General features: G+C 38.0%; 1 protein-coding gene across 1 annotated transcript in view; it reads right to left on the minus strand.

Moving 5' to 3' along the window:
* Nucleotides 1-7,533, minus strand: part of wbp2nl (WBP2 N-terminal like) — a gene marked incomplete at its 3' end in the record, with an annotated part of 179,969 nt that overhangs the window by 62,935 nt on the left and 109,501 nt on the right.

Below are 7,533 nucleotides of genomic sequence, written 5' to 3' on the forward strand. Positions count from 1 at the left end.
CCCAACAGAGCCTGGTTCCTCTCCAGGTGTTCTTGTCCTTCACCTTGGTCAGCTGGTGAAGGTGTTCCTCCACTGGTCTGCTTGGCTTGGGTCTTGTAGAGCTCTTCAGTGTCTGGACTCTCAGCAGTGAAGATTAAACTGAACTGAACTCTGAACTCTGGACTTTACTAGAACTATGTGAAGCGGCTTTGACACACTCTACATTGTACCAAACGAGCTGAATAATTACACATGAATAGAATTGAATGATCTCCAGTTGAATAATGATCAGTTTCAGACATTTAACAGTGCATAAAAGGCATGATGTACCGATCAGTCACACACAGAGATCCAGTCAGTCATTTACCCTGCTCGACTCGGTTTATACATGAGCAGTACCACACCAGTAGCAGTGCCATATGGCTGTTAGGCTGTTATGGTTCTTAGTGTCTGATATACAGCCGTATCGCACTGCTACTGCTGTGATATCACGTTTATACAACAGACAGACGTCATAATGGTGTACATAAAACATTAATTCACATCTGCAGCTGACGTCAGAACAGCCGAAGCCACTGCTGCATCACCATCACTTTACATTGAGTGATTCTCTAGCGTAATGTCTAAAGTGAAGACAGAACAGCTGATTCTGCTGACGTTATATGGTTGACCAGCATGAGATGTAAGTACAGCACTACAACATATAAAAGAGGGAGAGATCGACTCAGAAAGTCACTTACCTGTTCTATAATGATTTGATCAGCAGGAATTTGTAAGTTTATGCTGTATTTCTGCCGCCATCTTGGGGATGAACATCAACTGCCTTTGCTCAGTGTGGCAGGCTAATGGCCTCCAATCTCTTAGAAATGATAAATGTTTAAAAGCTGCAATATTAGTCAGACTCTAGATTAGAGTTGGGTATCGCTTGGGTTTATTTCGATACCGGTGCTAAATCGATACTTTTAAAATAATACCGGTGCTAAACCTATACTTTTGAAATGATACCTGTGCTAAATCGATACTTTTAAAATGATACCGGTGCTAAACCGATACTTTTGAAATGATACCTGTGCTAAATCGATACTTTTAAAATGATACCGGTGCTAAAACGATACTTTTAAAATAATACCAGTGCTAAAAACGATACTTTTAAAATAATACAGGTGCTAAAACTATACTTTTAAAATAATACAGGTGCTAAAACAACACTTTAAAAATAATACCAGTGCCAAAACGATACTTTTAAAATGATACCGGTGCTAAAACGATACTTTTAAAATAATACCAGTGCTAAAACGATACTTTTAAAATAATACAGGTGCTAAAACAACACTTTAAAAATAATACCAGTGCCAAAACGATACTTTTAAAATGATACCGGTGCTAAAACGATACTTTTAAAATAATACCAGTGCTAAACCGATACTTTTAAAATAATACCGGTGCTAAATCGATACTTTTAAAATGATACCGGTGCTAAACCGATACTTTTGAAATGATACCTGTGCTAAATCGATACTTTTAAAATGATACCGGTGCTAAACCGATACTTTTGAAATGATACCTGTGCTAAATCGATACTTTTAAAATGATACCGGTGCTAAAACGATACTTTTAAAATAATACCAGTGCTAAAAACGATACTTTTAAAATAATACAGGTGCTAAAACTATACTTTTAAAATAATACAGGTGCTAAAACAACACTTTAAAAATAATACCAGTGCCAAAACGATACTTTTAAAATGATACCGGTGCTAAAACGATACTTTTAAAATAATACCAGTGCTAAAACGATACTTTTAAAATAATACAGGTGCTAAAACAACACTTTAAAAATAATACCAGTGCCAAAACGATACTTTTAAAATGATACCGGTGCTAAAACGATACTTTTAAAATAATACCAGTGCTAAACCGATACTTTTAAAATAATACCGGTGCTAAACCGATACTTTTGAAATGATACCTGTGCTAAATCGATACTTTTAAAATGATACCGGTGCTAAAACGATACTTTTAAAATAATACCAGTGCTAAAACGATACTTTTAAAATAATACAGGTGCTAAAACTATACTTTTAAAATAATACAGGTGCTAAAACAACACTTTAAAAATAATACCGGTGCCAAAACGATACTTTTAAAATGATACCGGTGCTAAAACGATACTTTTAAAATAATACCAGTGCTAAAACGATACTTTTAAAATAACACAGGTGCTAAAACAACACTTTAAAAATAATACCAGTGCTAAACCGATACTTTTAAAATAATACAGGTGCTAAATCGATACTTTTAAAATAATACCTGTGCTAAACCGATACTTTTAAAATAATACCAGTGCTAAAACGATACTTTTAAAATAATACAGGTGCTAAAACAACACTTTAAAAATAATACCAGTGCTAAAACGATACTTTTAAAATGATACCGGTGCTAAAACGATACTTTTAAAATAATACCAGTGCTAAATCGATACTTTTAAAATAATACCAGTGCTAAAACGATACTTTTAAAATGATACCTGTGCTAAATCGATACTTTTAAAATAATACAGGTGCTAAATCGATACTTTTAAAATAATACCGGTGCTAAACCGATACTTTTGAAATGATACCTGTGCTAAATCGATACTTTTAAAATGATACCGGTGCTAAAACGATACTTTTAAAATAATACCGGTGCTAAAACGATACTTTTAAAATAATACAGGTGCTAAAACTATACTTTTAAAATAATACAGGTGCTAAAACGACACTTTAAAAATAATACCAGTGCCAAAACGATACTTTTAAAATGATACCGGTGCTAAAACGATACTTTTAAAATAAAACCAGTGCTAAACCGATACTTTTAAAATAATACAGGTGCTAAATCGATACTTTTAAAATAATACCTGTGCTAAACCGATACTTTTAAAATAATACCAGTGCTAAAACGATACTTTTAAAATAATACAGGTGCTAAAACAACACTTTAAAAATAATACCAGTGCTAAAACGATACTTTTAAAATGATACCGGTGCTAAAACGATACTTTTAAAATAATACCAGTGCTAAATCGATACTTTTAAAATAATACCAGTGCTAAAACGATACTTTTAAAATAATACAGGTGCTAAATCGATACTTTTAAAATAATACCGGTGCTAAACCGATACTTTTGAAATGATACCTGTGCTAAATCGATACTTTTAAAATGATACCGGTGCTAAAACGATACTTTTAAAATAATACCAGTGCTAAAACGATACTTTTAAAATAATACAGGTGCTAAAACTATACTTTTAAAATAATACAGGTGCTAAAACAACACTTTAAAAATAATACCAGTGCCAAAACGATACTTTTAAAATGATACCGGTGCTAAAACGATACTTTTAAAATAATACCAGTGCTAAACCGATACTTTTAAAATAATACAGGTGCTAAATCGATACTTTTAAAATAATACCTGTGCTAAACCGATACTTTAAAATAATACCAGTGCTAAAACGATACTTTTAAAATAATACAGGTGCTAAAACAACACTTTAAAAATAATACCGGTGCTAAAACGATACTTTTAAAATAATACCAGTGCTAAATCGATACTTTTAAAATAATACCAGTGCTAAATTGATACTTTTAAAATAATACTGGTGCTAAATCGATACTTTTAAAATAATACCAGTGCTAAAACGATACTTTTAAAATGATACCTGTGCTAAATTGATACTTTTAAAATAATACTGGTGCTAAATCGATACTTTTAAAATAATACCAGTGCTAAAACGATACTTTTGAAATGATACCTGTGCTAAACCGATACTTTTAAAATAATACAGGTGCTAAATCGATACTTTTAAAATAATACCTGTGCTAAACCGATACTTTTAAAATAATACTGGTGCTAAAACACTATTTTTAAAATGATACCGGTGCTAAAACGATACTTTTAAAATAATACAGGTGCTAAAACGATACTTTTAAAATAATACCGGTGCTAAAACGATACTTTTGAAATGATACCTGTGCTAAATCGATACTTTTAAAATAATACAGGTGCTAAATTGATACTTTTAAAATAATACCAGTGCTAAAACGATACTTTAAAAATAATACAGGTGCTAAATCGATACTTTTAAAATAATACTGGTGCTAAAACAATACTTTCAAAATAATACCGGTGCTAAAACGATACTTTTAAAATAATACCTGTGCTAAAATGATACTTTTAAAATAATACAGGTGCTAAATCGATACTTTTAAAATGATTCCAGTGCTAAATCGATAGTTGTAAAATAATACCGGTGCTAAAACGATACTTTTACATTTTACACGATACATGAGCTGCTTCCTGAATGTCCCTTTCATGATGCCGTCTCGCATGTTATAGCCCATAGATATGTACTATAGCGTCAGCACGCTATCCATGTTTCCTCCAGAGTTTCATGTCATTTCAAGCGTTTCATTTGTAATTTTTCGACTTTAACTGCAGTTTCACTTTCATTTCATGAGCTATTTGATGCAGGCATTAGGTAAGGACTGCTGGAAGAGTGCTCCTGATAGTGCACGTTGAATGGAAAGAAAAACCTCTGCATTTCACGGTGCAGGTGTCTGTGGTCCTTTGAGATCATCAACAATCACTGTTTACATGGTAGTCTAGACCCTAATCAGAGTATCGTCTAAATCATATTAAAGTGGGAGCACTGGTGTCCATGTCGGTATATTGAAAATGCCAGATGATGTCAGAGACAGTGCATTCCTCTGAGCCCTCAAATGTGTCATTAAGCTTGACCTGTTTCCCCCTTACATACAAGTTTTATGTAAAGCATCTGCTTCACGCTGCTGTCAGAATCCTTGCTTGTAAAATACGCTTTAGAATCTCAGTTTAAGCTAATTTAATGAACGTGATCATGTGTGTTGATCTGAAGAGAGTCTCACTCACTCACTGTATGCGCTGTACTGCGAGCGTTGTGTGTGTCCGTCTGTTCCCTGAGCAACAACAAGCGCCTGACATCACCTGTCCGTATTCCTCCAAATTGTCTAGAGTTAAATGTTTAGAGATGGTGTGACAGCGCATACTCATGAGTGCCTTCGATGCATACCTTAATGCTTCTTACGTCCCTGTCGCAGCACCAGTGGCACTGAAATTCATATGCTGATCCGGTACATAAGAAGTGTCAAAGCTGTTAATCTTGAATAAACAGAACAGTATGAGCACAGGAGGAGTTTCACACTGGAGCAGAGACACGCAGACAGTAAACAGGTGTGTGTGAGGCAGTACCTGAAGGAAACACAGGAGCATTCAGCACCAAGTCATCCAGCAGAGACACACACACACACACACACACACACACTGTTGGTGGAAAGAGTGTTTGTAAACTGTGTGCTGTTTTAAATTCAGCCTTAAACCCTCAGTAGTGTCGACAGAGACAAATTAGACAATTCCACTGTAGAAGAGCCGCCATAACACAAGCGGACACTGCGCGCGCGCGCGCACACGCACACACACACACACACACACACACACACACACACACACACACACACACACACACACACACACACACACACACACACACACACACACACACACACACAGGTCTGCTGGGAGACGCTGCACCACCCTGAAAGACCTGCTCAAAGAATAATTGATTAATGAACATCCTCAATCAGAAAAGCCCTCATTTACATGTCATAGTTCAGATAATGTGCAGTGTGTTTGTGTAAATGTGTGCAAGTCAGCATTTGTGTGTGTGACTGTGTGTGTGTGTGTGTGTAAGACAGAGAGACGGGTGAAGCCTAGCTCACACTACATGACTTTACACATGATCGCTGTGCCGATGACCTGATCTGTCTTTAAACCGCTGTGGTGTTCACACTACCTAAATGATGCACAAGAGGGCGTCACACACACACACACACACACACACACACACACACACACACACACACACACACACACTACATGATCTGACAACAACTCGTTCCTCAACAGCTCAGTCCAGCTACCGAACCACAGCCAATCAAATGTTGAGGGAGGAGCCGTCAGAAGAGGCTGAACACTATTGGCTGCTGGTGTGCTGATGACATCACTGACAGAGTTTCAGAGCAGCGTGTAAACACACGGTCAGTCAGCTGATGCGGATCAGGCGCTCATCTGCGAGAGAGATGTGGCTTTAACACTAGCACTACTGAGGCAGGCAGGCGGAGAGCTTTTCATTTTGTTAATTAATAACTCTGAAATAACACTGACATATCTACAACATCCTAAATGTCTGTGCGGTATTTGTTAAATGACACATCAGTAAAGAGCTGAGCATGTCTGCCTGTAATCCCCACACTGCTCCACATGACTGCGTGCATGTCTGCTGCTGTTCCTGTCACTTTAAACATGCGTGCTTTTTTGCCTAGCAACCTCCTGCCTACAGAACCAGAGCTTTCTGATTGGACGAACAGAAATGTGCTGCAGATATATCTCAATCAGAATATTCTGTAGACAGCTCCTGCTCGAGACTGGAAATGAAAGCCTGGTCCAGACCTTTGTGTGTTCTAGTATCTTAAGCTGATTTCACTCTTAGACGTTTGTTTGGGAACCGGTCTCGTTTGCCCAGTTAGCACGGTTCGTTTGGCATATGTGAATCCAGCAATCGCGCTCGGATCCGCGGCTAATCAATCGGTCTGAGATCGCCTTAATGAGGTGGTCTCGGCTCGATTGGAACTAACTCTCGAGCATATCGATTGTAGTGAGAAGGCGATATGATCGGAGGCCGGCTATATGAGTAGGGCGGGAGGTCATTCCAGTTCCGAGAGTCTCCCAGATGCCCGCAAACGAGTGATAATCTCCCAAAAATCTTGCATCTCCCTCCCGGTCCTCAAATACGTTGCGCACCCTTCTCACCCCTCCCCACCGCACCCCTCCTCGGTCTTCAGACACGTCGCGCGCACCCCCAAACTCCCCCATCTTCACATTGCTTATATCAGGGGTCACCAAACCTGTTCCTGGAGGGCCGGTGTCCTGCGGATTTCAGCTCCAACCCTAATCAAACACACCTGAACAAGCTGAGCAAGCTCTTACTAGGTGTACTTGAAACACCCAGGCAGGTGTGTTGAAGCAAGCTGGAGCTAAACCCTGCAGGGCACTGGACCTCCAGGACCGAGATTGGTGACCCCTGGCTTATATTGTCTAATTGCTCACCGCCATAACTTAAATTAAGGATGCATGACAGCTGACTCTGCGAAACAAACCCTGACACTCTGACCAATGATAGTAGAGTTCACTCACACGTGACTTGTTTTAGCTCTTCTGGTCTGTTTAGAAACTTTGCCGTGTGAAAGCGAACCGCTCCAAGAGCAAAGAGCAGCACTGTAACAACTGTAATCGCTGTTTCAGAGCAACTCAATTGATTCACAGGTGTGAGCGCACACTTAAACACACGTTTACAGGCGGTATTACCTAAAAGATCATACGTTTACAGTGTCTTCAAACATGACGACAGATATTCAGAGCTTCATTTTAATATCTCAGCAGAGGTTTTGAATGTGAATATGACGTGGCAATCTGACG

The sequence above is a fragment of the Danio rerio genome, chromosome 3, assembly GCF_052040795.2.
Source record: "Danio rerio strain M-AB ecotype USA chromosome 3, GRCz13ab, whole genome shotgun sequence".
Lineage (NCBI taxonomy): Eukaryota > Metazoa > Chordata > Actinopteri > Cypriniformes > Danionidae > Danio > Danio rerio.